Source organism: Myotis nattereri (assembly GCF_964212035.1).
Source record: "Myotis nattereri genome assembly, chromosome: 11".
NCBI classification, from domain to species: Eukaryota; Metazoa; Chordata; class Mammalia; order Chiroptera; family Vespertilionidae; genus Myotis; species Myotis nattereri.
In genome coordinates this window covers 60,307,628-60,328,131 of record NC_138086.1, presented here as the reverse complement: position 1 = coordinate 60,328,131, position 20,504 = coordinate 60,307,628, and positions in this window count along the sequence as shown.

Below are 20,504 nucleotides of genomic sequence, written 5' to 3'. Positions count from 1 at the left end.
GGGATATGTCCTGTGCATCGTTAGGATGTTCAGCAGCATCTTTGGCTTCCAGCCCCTAGATGCCAGGAGTACCTTCTTGCCCTCAGTTGTGACAACCAGAAATATCTCCAGACACTGCCAAATGTCCCCAGGGTGGCAACATTACCCCTGGTCAGGAAGCACTAATGCAGACAACAATGAACTATGGTCTGGAATGAGGGTGGGGACTTCAGAACCAAGCAGAAGCTTGAGAATCATAGAGTCCAGGGAAGGGCTCTGCTGGCTGGTTCATATGGAGACAGCATGTAAATCTGAAGCCTGAGAGGCCAGAGCATGTACTAGATGGGTAATGTGGATGGAGTGGTTTGGGGAGAAAGGAAATAAGGCAACATCCAGTGTGGCTGCTCAGTGGCTATAAGATTTCAGGCAAGTTACTTAGTTTCACTAAACCTCAATTTTATCACCTGTAAAATTGGGATAGTAATGATATCCTCCTCATAGGGTTAGATAATGTAATGTATTAAAATGCTTTGTATGGTTCTGGTTTCAGAGCAAGTGCAGTGAATGTTAGCTACTAGGCTTTGAAAACATTATAAGAGATATTAAATTAAATGAAAACTCTGAAATTCTAATTAAAAGTTGGGAACTATTAGGTTAAAATGCAATTAACTTAATCTAAATAAATCTAAACAAGTTCCATAAAACGAAGTCAATTATCAGCAAAGAAAAAAACACACTGGCATACAAATCACGTAGCTATAAAAACTGATATGTGAGAAAGGAGCTTCCAAAGTGAAATGTGCATTAAATGCTTGATTTCTCCTTCCCCAAGTTTGATCTAGAATGTGTAGGTTTCAGAAGTTCCAGGACATAGATTGTTTAGATTTGCTTTGGTGTTCAAGGTGCTTCAATACCTAGTTAATTTCATAGGATCATAGAAACCAATGAGGAAGAAGGCTGCTGGAAGCCAGGCTTCTGAATCCAGAGATGAGGTGCCATTGTCTCAGCGTCACTGGGCTCCCACGGCCTCTAGCACACAGACCTCCTCACATGAGGTAGCTCCATGTTTGTAGAATTGAATCTAATTGTCTTAATAAACTTCAAATAGGACTTCAGGTGACATTCAATGAAACTAAACCAGCTCCCTTGCCCTCTTGTGGCTCATCACCAATGGGAGAGAACCCATTTCACATCTGCTCCTAAAGGAAAAAAGCTGCTGGCTTAGACATGAGTCTGGTTTTGTGCTTTGGTAACAAGTTAAAAATCCATCTCCCAAAAGTCCCATGTTGTAGTTGTGATTTGCACTGTTGTCTGTTATTTCAAGGTAGAACAAAGAATACCACTAAATGATTAACTACAGGAGAAGACCTAGATGTAGGATCTCTCAAAAACTCTCCAACGATAGCCTGTGTTTCCAGGATTTGTTTTAAAAAAGCTGCTGAAGTCCTCTCTTCTATGAGAAGACCAATATCCGGCTGAGATTTTTATTACAGCATTTTCTTTTTTTTTTTTTCTTTTTTTTTTTTTTTATTAAATCTTTATTGTTCAGATTATTACATTTGTTCCTCTTTTTTCCCCCCATAACTCCCCTCCTCCCAGTTCCCGCCCCACCATCCACAATCACTCCCCACCCACTGTCCTCATCCATAGGTGCACGATTTTTGTCCAGTCTCTTCCCGAATCTCCGACACCCCTTTCCCCCCCAAGAATAGTCAGTCCATTCCCTTTCTATGTCCCTCATTCTATTATAATCACCAGTTCATTCTGTTCATCGGATTATTTATTCACTTGATTCTTAGATTCACTTGTTGATAGATGCATGTTTGTTGTTCATAATTTGTATCTTTACCTTTTTCTTCCTCTTCCTCTTCTTAAAGGATACCTTTCAGCATTTCATATAATCCTGATTTGGTGGTGATGAACTCCTTTAGCTTTTCCTTATCTGTGAAGCTCTTTATCTGACCTTCAATTCTGAATGATAGCTTTGCTGGATAAAGTAATCTTGGTTGTAGGTTCTTGGTATTCATCACTTTGAATATTTCTTGCCACTCCCTTCTGGCCTGCAAAGTTTCTGTTGAGAAATCAGCTGACAGTCGTATGGGTATTCCCTTGTAGGTAACTGAGTTTCTTTCTCTTGCTGTTTTTAAGATTCTCTCTTTATCTTTTGCTCTTGGCATTTTAATTATGATGTGTCTTGGTGTGGTCCTCTTTGGATTCCTTTTGTTTGGGGTTCTCCGCGCTTCTTGGACCTGCAAGTCCATTTCTTTCACCAGATGAGGGAAGTTTTCTGTCATTATTTCTTCAAATAGGTTTTCAATATCTTGCTCTCTCTCATCTTCTGGCACCCCTATAATTCTGATGTTGGTACGCCTGAAGCTGTCCCAGAGGCTCCTTACACTATCCTCGCATTTTTGGATTCTTTTTTCATTTTGCTTTTCCGGTTGGGTGTTTTTTGCTTCCTCGCATTTCAAATCATTGACTTGATTCTTGCGCTCCTCTGTTCTGCTGTCGGGAGTCTGTATAATATTCTTTATTTCAGTCAGTGTATGCTTAATTTCTAGTTGATTCCCCAATATAACATCGAGGGTCTCATTAGTTTTCTTGTAGATCTCATTAAGTTTATCGGCGGCTTCTAAACAGTTCTTGAGAGACCTTAAAAGTGTGGTTCTGAACTCTAGATCTTCCATTGACAATTTTGTCCTGTTTCTTTGTCTCCGCATTTTGTTATGCTTCCTTGGTGCACCCCCTAGTGGTCTTTGTTCGTGGTTTTATAGTTAAATCTTGATTGTTGTAGCTAATTCCAGGGAGGGTTTGACCTCCAGGCCAAGTGGCTATGAGAATCAGCTGTGTCAGCAGTGAGAGAACTTCTGTCCTCTAGGGAGGTGCTAATCTGGCGTTTGCCTGAGGCTATCCGGCAAATGCCTGTGTGCAGGGCTTGGGCGGGGCGGGTCGCACAGGATCAACAGGGTGGGCCGGAGAGAGCAGTGATGGCGGCTCTCAGTCCTGTCCCCAGGGGCTCTGCCTCTCTGAGTTCCAGCACCCGCTGCAAAGCTCGGAGAGAAAGCTGCACTCGCTCTGACGGAAGCCAGGCGGTCCCGCTTCTCCCGTTTGAGTCTGGGTCCCTAAAGACTCGCCCGGATCTGGAGCTCAGAGTCTGCGACTCCCTCCCGATTGAAAACGCCAACCGCGCCCTCCGCCGCCAGCCCGCTCCGCGCGCGCACTCCGCACCTCAGAATTTGACTTCAGCACTGCGCCTCCTCTGAGTGTCCGTATGCGTTTCTCTTTCCTCCTAGTTGTAGGACTTCCATTCAGCCAGCGTTCCAGTGGTTTTGGGTGATGTCCGTTCTGTCTTTTAGTTTCACTTTTGAAGTAGTTGTTCAAAGCAGCAAACTCCTGCGTTAACCTATGCCGCCATCTTGGTTTTCTCTATTACAGCATTTTCTGAATCCACTCAAGTTCTGTCGATGAGTCAGTACATTTGTATTATGGCTTCTTAAAAATTCAATGTAGTCAGGTAAACAATGAGGTCTTTTTTTAAGAAAAGCAAATAAATATAGTTTGATTGACTGCTATTGCCTTGTAGAGATTGGATAATTTCCTGTTCTAGGATTTCCCAAGGATCTTTAATTCTTAAGATTATAAGATTATTATTTCCTAGCAGAATAAATCCATCATCTTTTTCATAGCTGGAGAAAGAGGGAGGGGGGGAGAGAGAGAGAGAGCGAGAGAGAGAGAGAGAGAGAGAGAGAGAGAGATCTAATTACGACACTTGGAATACAGTCAGATAGAACTACTGTGTAATTTTTTCCCCTCAGGGTTCACCACCTTGACTTTTCCCCCTAGGACTGACTTTAACTTTCCTGTTGTCAAATCAACCTCAGAGTCAGAAGTCAATGTCCATTTATTCTTTTTTTGTTGTTGTTTGTTTGTTTTTAGTGAAAAGCCCTTGAATCACTTGTCAAGTCATCTGTCGCTCACTAGAATGTTGTTGATTCCATTCATGAAAGACGACCACGCCCACTCATTTCTGCTCCATCTGCCTCTGAACAATGGCAGGCAGAGTGATGGCAAACGGCCGAGACAGGTGACAGTGAGCACTGGCCTCATGATACTTCATCACTGAGATTCTGAAATGATTAAGCTCTGACTCACTCAGCGGGAAGCAAAACCCATGGAGGGTGCTTTGTACTAAGGTGAGCGTCTTTACTTCCATTGTGATCTCCCAGAGCAAGAATGCTTAAAGCATACTTAGTTGGGAGCACTGACCTCTTTCCCTTAGGTCGTCAAATAAAAAAATGACAGCAGCCAACACAATAGCTGTCCAGTGTGAATGAATCAAAATTATACCTAATGTTTTTTCTGATAGGCAAAGGTATATATTTTTGGTGTGCCGCAGAATTTTAGTAATTAGTTTGTGTGCCATGAGATGGAAGAGGCTGAAAACCACTGTCCTAGAGAAAGCCTCTCATTTGGGCTGGGGGTGGGAGTGGGGGGGTGAGGGAGGGGCAGGGGAGGGTGCCAGGAAAGATCATTGAAAGCGGAAGGCAGAAAAGCCCAAAGCATTGACTAAAAGTGACATCATTCAATACACAGAGCATTTGTATCAGGCACAAGGTGATGAGTATGCCTCCAGGGGACAAACAGATCCTGACACACTGGAGCCACTCAGTCAGTATTTGTTGAATGAATGAATAAATGAATGAGTAGCTGAACTGGACTGTGTCAACATTTGTCCCACTGGGCTATTCTTAAACTGCCAACTCACAACACTTGTGTTGAGACAAGTTATAAACTACAGAGCAACTACTTGGCCAATAAGTACAAAATATTGGGGTTCTGGAATAAAATTTCTTTTTAAAAAAAGAAATTGGAGCTGCTCTAAGGTGATGTCACTTCACTCTATTCTAATATGATTTCTTTTGACAGTTACTGAGTTGCTATTATAGTGATACTTACAAATGACTATGCAACTTGTGCTCACAGCTACTTCTGTTTATTTGTACATTTTCCCCATGAATAGATTTGTAACAAGCAAGAAGGCAAGGGTAGATGAAGGGCATACATAGGGCACATCTAGGTCTTCCCCGTTGGAGAGCAAGAATGGTGCTGTGCCCGTACCTGTCAACAATGACAAGCGGGTGATCCCTGAATCACAGGCTGAGCATGATGCCAGCAAAGTCTGCAATAACATTGTTCATATTAATAACACTAAAATTGTGTGTCTTCATTTTTTATTTTTAACAATAGAAATAGTGTCTTAATATTTATTTTTTAGTGGTATTCACTGACTTGATTCATATTAACTTGGGAATGGAGGTCTAGAGAAAAATGTTCAATTAAATAATTATATTAGGCATATTTATTAATGGAAGATTTTATATATTTTTTTTTATTGATTTCAGAGAGGAAGGGAGAGAGAGAGATAGAAACATCAATGATGAGAGAGAACCATTGGTCAGCTGCCTCCTGCACACCCCACACTAAGGATTGAGCCCACATCCAAGGTATGTGCCCTGACCAGGAATCAACCGTGACTTCCTGGTTCATAGGTCGACACCCAACCACGGAGCCACACTAGCTGGGCTTTTATTGGAAGACTTTTAATGGCTGATTACATTACTCACATATAAGCATTTTAATGGACGCTATGTTACAAATAAGAGTGCGTGACACTGTTTGCTTCATTTTACTGTAAAATTGGGAGAGGTGTAAAAAATCAGGCACATCTCAAAATGCTGTTTTATATGCTTATCTTTTTATATCTGCCAGGGCGGAAGAGCAAAAACAAAAACAAAAACAACAAGATTCAGAGCTTCTGAGAGGCAGTAAAGTCTAGCAGTGAAGAGCACAGGTTTTGGTGCCAGACTGTGTGGGTTCCAATTCTGCCTTTGCCACTTGCTAACTGTGCGGCCTTGGGAAGGTTCCGCGCCTCCCTGCTGCTCGTTTCTGTACCTGTAAAGTGGAATTACTATACCAAACACACACAAAGCGCTCAGAACACACATGGCACGTCGCCGGCATTCAATACATGTCAACAATCACTTCTACCAAACTCAAACCTCTACCATGTGACATTCACTCGGTCTTCATGGTAGACGTTTAAAAAAAGCACGTAGCAATAAAAACCATTTTGCAACTAAAAATATTTCTGACTGAGACTATTATGTAGGACTTCTATGTCTGCTCAGCTCCACGGACATACTCTCTTTTGCTAATTTGGCCCTACGGTGTGTGTTCTGGTAGCAAGTACAACTTGTACCTCGTCACTCCCTGGATCTGTTCTGCTGTTGCTCTCAATTAAGTGTTGCCAATTGTTCAGTGAGGAGAGAATGGAGACCCGTGCCTTCCCCTCTCAACTTCCTTTCCCTGACAAGGGCTCTGATGGCTTCACTTTCATCCCTGTGGGAGCATCAGATCCCTGGCAAATTAAGAAAAAAAGAGTTATGTTCCTGGCTCCTTATTATGGAGCCAAATTGGTTTTAATTTTCTGTTGGCAAGAGTCGTGGCCCCAAGAGATTGCACAACTTGCTGTGTGTGAGCTGAATGCAGAATAGGGGGATCTGTTTTCGTCCTGGAGTTTTTAGCACTCGGGGTACCATTCGGAGAGAACAAACACTTCAGCATTTGTCTTGGCAAGGACAGAACAGCTAAGGGAGGGAAATCTTCCACGTAAGTCAGAGCCCGGGCTGCATGCAAGATCAGTGCAACTCGAACACTCACAGAGTGCAGGCCACAGACTGCACCCTGCCCGAGCCTGCTGCCCGCCCGCCTGCCGCTGAGCCCAGCAGGCAGGCATTTACCAGCTTTGCTGGGAGCCGACCTTTTAGGAGATCAAGAGGCAGAGTGGGGCGCAAACCCCTACGGCATCATGAGACTCGGTTCTGCCTGAGCCCGTCTCGCAGCAATTTGCAAACTAAAACATCGTACCTAGAAGGGGATTTTTGTGCTGCCTGGATTTTTAATTCCCTGGACTGCTTGGTATAACTACAAAAAAAAAAAAAAAGAATCAAAAATCAATATGCCCTGAGCTGAGCTGTGTAAACATAAAGCCCTGAAGAATGCTGCCAGCACCTTCCTTTCTGGAGGTAATGTCAGGGTTGGAGCGCCCCGGGCCCCCAGCCGTACGCCTGTATTCGGTGCTCATGCCCAGTCGTGCTCTGCAAACTCTGTCGCACGCACAAGCCCATGCAAACCCACTGTCACTTCTTCTTTCTCATGGGGGGTGGGGGGTGGGGGGCCTGCCTCAAGTCTGCTGGTCTGTGGGCGGAACCGGGACAGGTTTGGCATCGCCCCCCAGATGTGAGCAGACATGTTTATTTTTAGGGGTCTCTGGTCAGTTCTCTGACAGGGCTGTCACCAGAGGACCCATTTGGAGCTCAGTCACTGAAAGCCATGGCAGCCCCGGCAGCCCCCTCTCAGCGCTCCTCTGCCTCTCAACATGGCAGGAGAGACCTGGAGCTTGTCCTGCAGTTCCTTCCTGCACCGGGGCCCCTGCGGGCTTCTCCACAGAAACCCCTCATCTAGCCAGGCCCTTCTACAGACGCTCTTCTCTGCCTGCGGTCGTGTTCCCAATCAGAACTTTCATTTTTACAAAATATGTCTTTATTGATTTTTAGAGAGAGGAAGGGAGAGGAATAGAGAGAAACATTGATGAGAGAGGAACATCATGGATTGGCTGCCTCCTGCATGCCTCCCACCGGGGATCTAGCCCGCAACCCGGGCATGTGCCCTGTCCGGGAATCCAACCGGTGGCCTCTTGGTTCCTGGGTCGAAGCTCAACCGCTAAGCCACACCAACTGGGCTCATCAGAACTTTCAGAAACCTACATTGTTTGCATCTAAGGCTCCAGGAACTTCTATATGAAGGATGTCTTAATTTTTTCCTCATTAACATTAAACATTGTTAATCTATTTCCAAAATAGAATACAATCTGAGACCGTTCAGATGTGGTTATTTAGCTCTGAGACACAAACGTGGGCAGGGCCCTGCCCCCACAATGCCCCTGCTTGGAGAGGGGCTCCCACCGGAAGTCAGGCACCTGAGACCTTGGCTGCCTTCCTGGCAGAAATGGGAAGATGCCAGCCTGGGCTTCAAACCCCTGCTCTTATCTTCCTACCACACACCTGTTCACCCCTCAGCCTGTGGCCTGTACCTTGACTGATAAAGGAAGAAGGTGTTTCCAGACCAGTTTAGTGTGGAGTCTTTGCTACAAAATGGAATGACTTCTGCACAGCATTACAGCTAGAAACTCAATAACCTGTTTCCGTAACTGTGTGTTTTAGAAGGATGAGCCAGGCAAAGGATAAAATTGGACCGACCGCAGAACCGTTTCCAAATACTAAGCCATGTCTCATGAATCATCCTCTCCGAGGAACCCAGCCCGAAGAGGATGTATTCGGAGCCGAGATGAGAAGGTCGGTCTTGAGTTTTGTATATTTTAAGACGTAGCAATGTTTTAAAGACCAGATGGTTTTACTGAAACCAGGAAAGATGATTTGAATCCTGGCTGGGGCTGGAGAGAGGGAGCTGCAGGGTTGAGGCATCAAACCTCCAATCTTTTAGCAGAAAAACAGCTTTAAAAGATGAAGCCATTTGTGAGTTTTACTCAGAGTGTTTAAGAGACTCAGGGGTGGGAGGGTGGAGGGACTCAACCAAGGGGCTTGTTGTTTCTCCTCCCCTCCCCTCCACTCCCACCCCCCTTGGAATCTCTCTAAGGCCAAGAACAAGACAGAGACACAGACAGACAGACAGCGAGAAAGACGCTTCTGTTGCATTCTTGCCTCAGGTGCTGCCTGAAGGAACATTTTGATGCCAGGGTGGGCTCCTACCAGAAGCAGAGGTCTGGGGTCACATAAAGTACAAAGTTCATGTGTAATAGATGCTCTCTTTTTCACCTCCACGGCTCCTCCCTTCCCCCATTCATTACTGCATTCCCCCAGAGGATTTCCGAGGGATTTTAAGACTCAGAAGAGATAAAGGACTGCATTAGAGAAAAATGTCCTGGGGGTGGGGGGTGGTTGGCGGGGGTGGGGGAGACAATATAATCCAGCAAGCCTCCAAATTCAGAACCTTAGATTATAATTCTGGCTCGGACAATTACTCGCTGTGCAAACTGAGGGAAGGAACTCGATTTCTTTCTGTTACCTCTCTCACCTGAGAGCCAGGGCTAAATTGGATGAGAAGTTTCATCAAACAGTGTGTGACTGCTAACGAATGAGGCTGTGACTTCTGACATGCTTTCCACCATAATAATCAGGAGCCTGGATGGAATGGCATGCAAGAGGATGAGGCTTCTGTGCCTGGTGCAATTTGGGAAAAGGCAATTTGCATGGAAAGCAAATCCAGAGTGTGCCTCCCGTGCGGGATTGCCAGATGGAACAAGGACACGCAGTTAAATTTGAATTTCGCGAGTGATGGATATTTTCTTAGCATGAGTGTGTCCTAAATGTTGCATGGCATATACTTATCCTAAAAAGAAAAAATTTAATCATAGTTGATCTGAAATTCAAATTTAACTCGAGGCCTGTGCGTTTATTGGCCAAATCTGGTAAGCCTAATCTAGAAATAGGGGTTTGACCCGAAAGGTAGTAGGAGGAAGATATTTAGAAACGAGGGGTTCTCCAATCTGAGGATCATTCTGAGTTGGGAAGTCATAAGTCAGGATGGGGGATGAGCTCCTAGGACCAAGAGGACAATTCTGGCCTTGGTGTCTGTGCTGTGCTTTCAAACAGTGTCAGATGCTACCCTTCGGTGTAGAATCACCCCAACCACCTTCTCTCCCCTTGTAGCTCCAGCAGGACACAGATGAAAGGGAATGTCAACCCTCCCACATTCCACAAACGCTCAGTGAGCCTGCCACGTGTTAAACACCAAGCTGGCGCCTGAGGAGTGGACAGATGGCCAGAGCCTGCCTTCATGGGGTGCCCAGTCAGGGCAGACCAAGATCAAGTTTCCCCTGGCCGCTGGGACTCTAAATCTGCCTCCTGGATTCAAAACTCCAGCCAAGCTTTTTGCCCCTTCCTACCTGCAACTTAATACCTTTTAGGTACAAATGGGGTTCTCTGGTTGCAGGAGAAAGGAAGACAAACAAAATGTAGTTCTGAAATGGCAAAACGAGACCCTTATGCCAACAACTATAACCCAAAGTGGAAAATGTTAAGAACAGTAAGTGGGATGGAGTGGGTGGGGACAGTCCTAGAGAGGAATCATCACACCAGCTTGGGAGCACAGGAGGGTTTCCTACAGGAACTTGAGATGGGCGTAGGGAGCCCTGAGAACCCCCCTGTAACTCTGGACTTAGAATCACATGGTCATGAAATCCTAGAAGCAGAAGCATCCTCAGAAGTCTGCATGTCCAAACGTTCTCTCTGGAGCCTCCCTCACTCAGGGCCGTTTAGGTTTTGCTTGAATTCTTCTTCTCTCTTCCTAAGAAGTTCATTCCATTGTCAGAAAACTACTGTTAGAAACAACATTTCAAGAAAGCAGAGTAGAAACCCTCTATGTGTAAGCTGCCCCCATTGATTCTATATTTGCTATTCACCCTACGTACCCCTTTAACCAAATACCCGGGAGAAGATAAGGATAGGAGCTTACCCTTTCCCCCGGGTAATAGACGTATAGGAGTGGCAGTGAACACTGCAAGTGACACAGAGAAACTTCAAAGCCAACATGGTGAGATGCACTAGCAACCCATGTGAAATTCTGCATAGATTCAAAAGCATCCATTCCAGAACAGGAGAGAACTGCCTCGGTAGGCGCTCCTGGGAAAGAGACCTAAGAGTTCGAATTAATTCTTAACTCAATGCGCGCCAACGATGTGATGGGGCTGCTAGAAAAGCTGATCATCGAGGACCGCACAGCTAGAAGGCTGTCGGGGTCACAGAACACTGGTCAGATTACCTGTGCATGGCGTGTTCAGTTTTGCATGCTGAATAAGAGGGTCACGGATACAACCACACTTGCCACGCCACCTGGCAAGGGGCCCACATGTCACAAACATCAGTACAGAAATACTTTGGTTCCTCCTTCGTGTCTCCTAAGAACATTTTTGGAAAATTCAGTACGAATTAGTCAAATGGGAATTTTGGGAGAAGGACACCCATGCAGACCTGGACACCACCCCATTCTTACCCGAGGATAGGGGGCTGCTGGGCTAAGGTCACGATGGGGCAGAGGGTATGAGAGGGATGTTGGTTAGAAGGAAAACACAGCCTCTGTCTGGAATCCAGAGGAAGATCTGGGCTGCTCTGTTTGATGTTGGCCAGTCCAAAACCCCTAAACTCCCCCCAGAGAGGGTGTCTAGGCGACTGGGCTTCCCAGCTGGTGGCACTGCTTTGTGGAGCAATTTTGGGAAGCATGTAGCTTGCCTCAGCTGGAAAAGCAAGGCCGGGGTGTCAGGGAATTAGATTGCTGGCGCACTGCAGTGGTGGGGATTGGGTGACCCAGCCCACCCACATCCTAGTGCCTGTCCTGGGTCCTGGCCCAGGCATGACTACCAGCCTCTGGATTTCAAGGGCAATCCCCTAGCATGGCAGTGGGGCACTGGGTGGAAGCGGGCTGGGCATGAGCAAAGCTTCACTTCTAAATATTTATAACTTATAGTTTTTAAATATTTAGACACGGTAAGTGGCTTCCATTTGTATTCGTTTATGCAGCCTATAAGTGTCAGGTTACAGATAAGACTTTGCAGTGCTAATTCAGAGGAGTCCCTGTTAGAGTTAATACTAATTTCCTCCAACAGGACCTGGCCATTTGAATCCCTAACCCCCCCACCCCCTCCGACCCCCGCCTCTTTTCTTTTCTTTTAACAACAAACACATCAGTCTATGTAAAACACCTCCTACAGGGGCCGACACACAGGAAGTGCTCAGTAAGTGTTCTTTGCACCCCTTCACCTTCCAAGCACAACTACAGACATCAGCATGCTTCACACGCGTCACCTCCTCATCAGGACCCTGTGCATTGCCCTTGTTCTGAGCCCTTCTTTCAGTTCATACACGTCTTTTCAAAGTAAGAACTCCCCAAACTCTTTGATATTCACAATGTTTTCAATATGTTTTCTCTTTTAGAGTGTGAGTGTGTGGGTGGGTGTGAGTGTGTGTGTGTGAGTGTGTGTGTGTGTGTGTGTGTGTGTGTGTGAGAGAGAGAGAGAGAGAGAGTTTTCTTTCCTTGAATTCTCTACTTCTTGTGAAACTATTATTTCCTTTTATAACTTCTAGTCGAGTTTCATTATAAACCTTCCATACCTATCAAAAAGATTTGAAAACAATTTACCTGATCAGTGTACATGTTTGGATAAGCTTCAATTTTTCATGGTATCAGGGGTCTTTGAGTCTAGGCTACAGAAATAGACTGAAGTAAGAAAAGAGGTTTGACTGAAAGGACACAGTGGGGCTCACGGGCTTAAGGGAAGCCGGGACCCTCAGGTGGGAAGAGCAGCACTCAGGCCAGCTCTGGGGGTTTCAGAGAAATGCTCGGGTGAGTGAGAGACTCAGCTCCCACTGCCGGCCTGTGTGTCTTTGCTCCATACGCCGTGTCCTGGGCGTGAGACGGACTGGCCAGCGTGATCAAGAGGTGTAAAGCCCTATGATTGGCAGCTCCAACAGAACCTCATGTGCCGGGAGCCGGTCCATCCTTGCTGTTTCAAAGGACCTGGCATATATGGCATACTGTTCTTAAAATGTTTGCTCACCCTCTTGGCACTATGTGTTTTAACCAAGGTCTCCTCTCTGAGAAAGGTTGTTTCCCCAGGTAGGGATTTTCCCCTGAAGTTAGGGAGGGAATAAAACCCCTCAACTAAGTGCCAGGCGGGTAATTAATCACTTTAACTACGAACAATCATGCTTAAGCTACATAATCTTTACTCCCTGGAATGGAGATAAGAAACGCCCTAACCTTTGGAATAGAGATTGATAGGATTGAATCAACTGGTATAAATACAGATGTAACAAGAGAGAGAGAGACAGAAATTGGCACAGAACCTGCACAGAACGTTCTCTAGAGACAGAAGAACTTCGCTGGAGAGAACATGGCAAAAGATCCTGGACAGAAACTGTCCTCAGAACCTAGAGACAGAACCTAGCGAGAGAACATGGCAAAAGACCCTGGACTGAACCTGACTACAGAAATTGGCAAGAGAACCTGACTAGAACCTGGTGACTGAACCTGGCTGGAGAACCTAGCAAGAGACCATGGACACAGAACCTGGCTGGAGATCCTAAGCAGAACCTCTCTGGAGATCGAGACCAGAACTTGGCTGGAGATCCTGGCTAGGCTGCTGATCAACTGAACGCTGTCTCCGTATCATTCCTTCTTCGCTGACTCCGTCCACACCTTTGGGGACCCCTGGACCTGCTGGGGTTGGACCCCGGCACTCATGGGCTCGGACAGGACAGGTCCCTAAAGGAAGGAAAACCAGGGAGAAAATCCCACACATTTTCTTAGCAATGATTGAGATGACCTTTGAGGTCTCCTTCATTCTTGGATTGTCAATATGTTTAGTATGAAGGCTAGAAAAATACATTTCTTTCATGGATGCGTTATCTCTTCGAAACTCTGCCTACTTGAATCTTCAAGACTCACATAAGGAGAGGAGAGGAAGACGGGGGTAGGGTGGGAGGCGAAAGAACAGGTTTCATGGTTGGGGTGGGAAAGGTGGCAGGTTTGATTTTGAATCTGTTGTGTGAAATACCACCGGGGCAGACAGGTCGTACCGTCCCAACACCCAGCTGGAAATACGGGTCTTACACCCACAGTAAAAATCAGGATCTAAGGACGTAATTTTGGAAGATAGCTACATATTATTCATTCAATCTTTTAATTAGATATTTCAGAAGCAATTATTTAACAGCTACTACATACCAGACACTGTATCAGGGGCTAGAATCACAAAGTGGAATAAAGTTAAGGGAACAATTCTTGAGAAGCTTATAGCCTTTAGAGGCAGTGGGCAGGTAAGTCAATAATTGTGATAGGACATCCATTCAGGCAGGTTTGGGGTTTACTCCAGGGTGCCAGTGGACTGCAAAGAAAGGGCACCTGCAGTGATTCCAGATCAATTGCCCAGGTATCACATGCATTAATAGGATATGCTCCTACTCCTGCCTGCTCTGATCACTGGAATTTGTCCCGGACCCTTCCTGTGCCCCTGCCTTGTTAGACCCACCCGAATATACACCTTGACTGGCCTGTACCATTCAACAGCCCCCATAGTCCTGGCATGACAATAAATACCATAGTGGTAGAGATTTGGACTAACCATGAATGACTGGTAATAAAAATATTCCATTAAAAACATATTAAAGATATAAAGCTATGACCCCCCCCCCCCAAATTCTTAGTACCTATTATTTTTGATATTCTGTTCATTTCTCAATATTCCTTAGTCAACCCCTTCTTTTTTCAGCCTAATTAACTACTATAGCAGCAAAGGTATACTTAGAAAATAACCCTCTAGTCATCCAATGAAAATTACTATTTTGGTTGCACTATTTGACTTCATTAAGACCCTGGAAGAGATGACCTAGAACTGAAATAATTCAAAATTCATTTCCAATTTTCTCAGCTACCAAATCTCTTTGAGTGCATATTTGTCCATTTGTTTTAAACACTTGTTCCAAACATAGGGTACACCATGATGGTTTGCAAAGGAGTGCTAACACCTTTTAGTCCTAATGCTTAAACTGCATGATGTTTTTCTTTTAATTGCATTGTATAAACATTTACTGCACATCAGTCTTAAAAGATGTTAATGAGTGTTATATAACAGTCTGCTTTTTTCCAATTACATAAAGTTCCCTTTTCTTGGCCGTAATATGTTATTATCTTTAAAAGAATGCTTGATGTTTTTAAAAAGTAAGTACATATAAAAACCTATTTATCAACCTTTGGAAGAAATTTCAAGCTAGAGGCTCCTGTACAATCTCCAAGTAAGATGTTAAAAGGAAGCCAGCAACTTAAGGCAATTTAAAAAAAAAAATTTGTTAATCCCCACCTGAGAATATTTTTCCATTGATTTTTAGAGAGAGTGGAAGGGATGGGGAGAGACACAGAGAGAGAAACATTGATGTGAGAGAGACACATCGATTGGTTGCCTCCCACACAAGCCCTGAGCAGGAGCCCCAACAAGGGCGGGGATCTAGCCTGCAATTGAGGTACATGCCCTTGATCAGAATCAAACCCTGGGCCCTCAGTCCTTGGGCTAACACTCTATCTACTGAGCCAAACCAGCTAGGGCTAGGCAATTTTTGATTCCCTTTCTTTTTCTATCTTACCTAGCCTACCACCTGCAGGAGTCTTTTGACCAAGAAGACATAAAATAAAAATATTCCCAAATATAAAATAACTAGAGGCCTGTTGCATGAAAAGATTCGTGCAATAGGCCTTCCCTTCCCCTTGCTGCCAGCACCGGTTTTCCTCCAGCACCCGGGACCCAGGCCTTTGCTCCAGCCAGAGCCGCCTTCAGTCTTCACTTCGCACCTATGCATGCAAATTAACCGTCATCTTTGTTGGCAGTTAATTTGCATATCTTGCTGATTAGCCAATGGGAGGCATAGTGAAGGTATGGTCAATTACAATGTTTGTCTATTATTAGATAAGATCATATCTCTGGAATTACTAAATTCTAGGAGATAATTCTACCAGTAGATGTGTAACAAAGGAGAGAGGCCCCACATGGCTGCAGGAGAATGAGAAAGGGAGAGAACAGTAGGAAATGAGGTTGTGAGATCCTAGGAGAGGAACTGGGCTTTCACACAGAGTGAGATGGGAGGCACTGAAGGTTCTGAACAAAGGAGCACTGTGACCTGACTTAGATTTTAACAGCAACACCCAACTGGTGTGTTGAGACTAGCCTAGAGGGGATGGGAGGGGGACCTGGGACAGGAGGCCAGTTAGTGACCTAGTGAGAGAAGAGGATGACTGGCACTGGGGTGATAGTCATTCGGGGTGGTTGGATTCTGGATATGTTTTGAATATAGATCCTTTAGAGAGCAACTTCACCTCAAGGTGAGGAGGACCCAGGGCCATTTGTAGGTGGGGAGGAGGAAGAACAGGGAAAACAACATGATTGATTTTACTAAGACCTCTCAAAGACATTGCAGCCCAAGTAACCCCAACTTGGGGCCGCTCTAATCATGTGACACTGAAAAGAGTCCATGTGACGTGGTCTCTGGGGCCTATCTGCCTGGAGATGGCAGAGTCTGGCGGGAGATGTGGTGTTGGAGGGCAGTCCAGAGGAGAGCGAGAGGAAAGACGTGTGAGCACTTCAGACACCCCAAAGGCTCCAAATGGCATAGGGGGACACAGGTTGTAGTCTGTCAAGGCAGGCATGAGATTTGGATCATTACCATTAATGTGACGCTGTAGATCTGTGAAGATTAGAGAATTATAGTATAGATTAAATCTGCCTGGACCAAAGGAAGGACATTGGCTCTGCCCCCACAGCCATAATGAGAAGTGAGGCCCGTCTGTGCTGTGTCAAACTTCCACTGAGTGCATTCATAACAGGTTAGGACATCGGCCCAGTGGATAGATGAGCCTTCTGGAGCATGCCATGTCGATGTGGCAAAGATGCCATGAGAAGAGGGTCTTGGGCCCGGAAAAGTGACTTGTAACAAACTGGGATTATTGCCGCTTGCAATTACGAGTGGCCTGACCACACCCTGTTCACCAGTTGGCATGTGACTGCTGCTCTCTGTTCACACAAATGTTGGCGTAAAGACAGGAGTACCTACTTCCTTTCCATTCTCCCACACCCTAGAACGCCAGTGCATAGATGCTTTTCAAAGTGTTCTGGCCCTTGAAGTAGATATTGATAGTGATGTTTAATCCAAGTGGACATATAACAGATTCTCATCAACTTGTGCTTAAATTATTGAATTAACTTCAACATGTATTGAATGTTTATTAGATGCCAGGTACTATGCTGAGGCTGTAGAAATGAATGAATCATGGCCTCTCTGTCCTTTTGGAGTTCATAGTTTAGCAAAAGGGACTGGCACGGAAAGTAATTTCTGCACAGTGTGGTGACGTCCTGTGGTAAGTCATGCATAAGCTGCTTGCGGGTATGGAGGTGGAACCCCAACCAGCTCAGGGTTAAGGGGAGGCTTCGGAAGCAGGTGATGCCTGGACTGTGCTGGAGGCTGAAGGGACAGGGGGTGGGTCAGCAGTGCAGAAACAGGTCTCCCAAGAACGAACAGGGCAAGACCAAGAATGGCGTGCATGCAGTCCCAATATTGCAAGACAGGAAGTGGCTGAGGCTGGACACATCTGCAGGGGCCCTCCCCAGAAAGCCTTACACGCCACCCTAATGAGCTTGGACTTTATTCTGGGGCCACCAATAAGCCACTTAAGGGCTTTCGGGGCAGAGGTATTAGGGGTGAAGGGGACATGGTGGGCATGAGAAATATCAGTTTGGCTATAATTTTGTAACCAGAACGAAACAAAACATTTTTCTTATACAAAATTCAAATATTACTTTAACACACAATATGGAAAGTGAAAGTTTATCCCCCAAATCATTAATGATTGGGTTACTATTCCTTTCATTTGTTTCATTGTGTAAATGACATTAATATTGAGGTGGGGTAATAATCAGGCAATATCATACCTATTTGTGATTAGCTTTTTTTTCATTTTTAATGTATTTTGGACACTTTTGCATTTTCCTATAGATCTACTTTATTTTTTTTAAGTAGCATATATTCTACTCTATGAGTTAAACGTTTTTATTTAACTGTTTATTGATGAATATTTGGATGCTTCCAAACTTTTATTTTTCTAAATCAGAGAAATGCATATAACTAGTTTAGGAAAGCAAATAGCACTACTGGGCTTATGATGACAAACAGGAGCTTTCTGTCCCTTTCTCCTCCTGTTCCCTCTACTCTCAGGCAACTCCCATCAATTCTGTTTTTTTAAAAAAGTGTTGTTTCTAGATTTTTTTCAATTTTAGATGTAATTTATTCATATTCTAAAATGAAAGATACGAAACAGGCTCTCTCAGTCTCCCCTCCTCCCTGGCATATACACAAAACACTTTCCTTTATCCTATCTTTCTGGTATAGTTATATCCATATTTTCAACCAAATCAATATTCAGTGTTGACATTATTATGATTGTGGGGTTATTATTCAGAGTTGAGCCATGTAGGTTTGAATGATTTCATATATATATACACTTTTTTTATATATATATACAGGCTTTTTTCTATGAAACAGCCACTAATTCATCCCAAAACCTTTGCCAAACTCTAATAGCATCCACAGTGTGTTCCCACACATGCATGTTCAGCAGCGTCACTCTCTTCTTGGAGGCATCGGGCAGGGTCCTCGCTATCCTGCTCCCCTGGGATGGGCTCTTCCCTGGGCTTGTGGAGCAGCCATTGTCCGGGAACTTCTCATCCCATCACCCGGGGCTCCCTTCTCCTCACTCCCATCTTGGGGGCCTGTTTCCTAGTTTCCATAGCTTCCTTTATTTGGTTGACTCCCTCGTTTTGGTGCAGTGCATCCTCCAGTAGCTTCCTGAGAAATATTGTAAGGCATTTCATGAACTTTTTAGGAGGGAGAATTCACAGACTGAAAGATCCATTGGATGCAGGGTGAAGAGAAAGAGGAAAAAATAAGAAACGACCGCCAAGGTTTTGGATGAAACATCTAAATGGCTGAGTGGAGAAGCACAGAGTGGGGACCCGGGGTGCACTGAGTTACCTGAGGGGTCTGCGTCCAGCAGCTGGCAGATATCTGCCTGAATTTCAGGAAAGAAGTCAGGGACAGAGACCCTGGGTTTGTAGTTGTCCATCTGGACATGGTTGCTAAACTATGAAGGTGAATGAGATTGGCTGGGAAAAGGATAGAGAAGGCAGGGAAGAGGGAGCTATGGATAAAGGCCAGTTACGCATGAATGTTTAAAGGGCAAACCAGGGAAAGAGCCATAAAGGAGATTGAGGAGGCGCCGTCAGAGAGGCAGAGGAACCAGGAGGAATTGGAGCCAATGGACAAGGGGCTCCAAGAGAAGGTAAGTGTATAACAGAGACTTTTAAGAAGGAGCTGGTGGAGCATCTATTAAACTAATGGTCAAATGGCACACAAAAAACACCCAACAAAACTGTTTACTGCAACATGGGTTATACAGTAAACCTGGAAACAAATTTTAACATTCATACTCTAGAACAGTGGTTGGCAAACTGTGGCTCGCGAGCCACATGCGGCTCTTTGGCCCCTTGAGTGTGGCTCTTCCACAAAATAACGACTTCTGTGCATGGACCACGAAGTTTCAATCGCACTATACATGCGCGCCCGCACGTGGTATTCTGTGGCCCTATCAAAAATGTCAGATTTATGCTTACTGACACTTATACTTACTGTTCTAGGAAACTCAATGCAAGTTACTGAAAAAGCAGTATTATATGTTCCCATTTATGTAAATCTCTATACGCACAGCCATCTGCCTGTGCATATAGGCATAGACCAGAGAGATGTTTGCAAGAATGTTCACCAAAATGTTAATGGTGATTATCTCTGGAAGAGGAGATTTGGGGTAAGCTTTACTTTTTTTTTTTTTCATTTTAAGTATTGCTTAGTTTTTTTGTAATTATAATCATGTAATTATAATCATTATGTAATTAACTAATTATGTAATTAAAAAATAAAGCTGCATGTGTGGGGACAGGGAGAACATGGGGACTCTCTGTTCCTTCTGTTCAATTTTGCTGTGAACCTAAAACTGGTTTAAAAGGAGCTTAATAAGAATTTTTTAAAAAATAAAGATGTTTTCAAAAAATAAAATGCTCATGATGTTAAATACTGCAGGATTGAGCAGTTAAATGCCATGGAGTGGGAACAGAAGGTAAGTTAGAATAAACTGAGGAGTAACTCCTTCTCCCCATTCCTTTAATTCATTCTGAACACCGTTGCCAGGTAAATTCCCCAAATACCTCATTGTCTTGTCATTTCTATACCAGACCTCAGTGGCTCACACCCAGAGAAGCCTGAATCCAATCACCATTCCCCATTTTATACTGCTTTTTTACTCAAACCAATTAATGAAAAAAAACTTACATGATACTTATTGAGCAGGTACTGCGGGCCAGGCACTCCTAAAATCACTGGGCACACAAGGACAAGTGCATCATGGTCCTGCCATCGCCGCAGTCGTAAGCCAGCGAGGATGCCAGACTCACACAGAGCTAACAGTAGCACAGAGTAATGTGGACTCAACTGATTTATGGGCCAGTTGTGTGGCTCCCATAGCGAGGGTCCATTTATGCCTGTATTTGCCTCTGCTGTGGCTTCTGGGATCCATCTCATCACCTCTTTATTCTTTTAAATACCTAAATCCTCCTAACATTCCAGATCCTAGGGCAAGTCCAATCTTGACATCTTTCTTCTTATCACTTACACAGTACTTTTTTATTTTTCTTTCTCTTTTTTAAAATATGTTTCTATTGACTTTAGAGAGAGGAAGGGAGAGGGATAGAAACATGAATGATGAGAGAGAATCACTGATTGGCTGCCTCCTGCACGCCC